Raw genomic sequence first — 861 nt, 5'->3', positions numbered from 1 at the left:
GGTTCGGATCCCATGTGGAGACCGGTTCCCGCTCACTGGCTGAGCGCAGTGCGGGTGCAGCACCAAGGGTTGCGATCCCGTTGCCAGTCCCCGGTACGGGCACGACACCGACGGTTGCGATCCCGTTACCGGTCAGTAAAAAAGACAAAAAGGAAAAAATAAAAAAAACAGATAGAGACAGCCACAGATGGGAGAATATGTGCTGCCCAAAATGAGCAAAAAAATAGTATTCAAATTTCATGCAGAATTCCTATGAATCAATAAGGAAAAGGCAAAAGCTCAACCAAAATATGGCAAACAATCCAAACTAGAAATTCACAGAAAATTAAGTCCAAATGGCCAATAAACCTATCAAAAGAGGGTTCACTTTCCAAGTGATAAGACAAATGAAAACTAAAACAATGAAATACCATTAATAAAATTTTGAAAATATATATGAAAACACCATGCATTGTCAAGCATGTGAAGAAAATAAGTTCCCATACACTGTTGATAGATATTTAGTTTCATTTATTTAAATTGTTCATCTATACGAACTATTTAAATGGTTCATCTATTTAAATTGGCTCATCTATATAAATATTTCTTATAAAGTTGACAATATATTTTCTCTTTGACATAGTCATTTTTCTCCATGTGCTGTAGAAAAATGTTCATACTTTTTCACAAGGAAAAAAACTACATTGTTATTTGCAGCTTTGTTTGTGACAGTGAAGAACTGAAACCTAATTGCCCAATAACCAAAAACTGGACGAACAGATGTGAGCTTATTCATACAATTCTAACCAGCAGTAAAAAGGAATGAACTGTTTACCACATGTGTCTGCACGGATAGATATTTCAACATTAATTATGAGTTAA

Source organism: Galeopterus variegatus, unplaced genomic scaffold (assembly GCF_000696425.1).
Source record: "Galeopterus variegatus unplaced genomic scaffold, G_variegatus-3.0.2 Scaffold10323, whole genome shotgun sequence".
Classification (NCBI taxonomy): domain Eukaryota; kingdom Metazoa; phylum Chordata; class Mammalia; order Dermoptera; family Cynocephalidae; genus Galeopterus; species Galeopterus variegatus.
The sequence above is the reverse complement of the archived record's forward strand: the minus strand, read 5'-3'. Positions refer to the sequence as shown.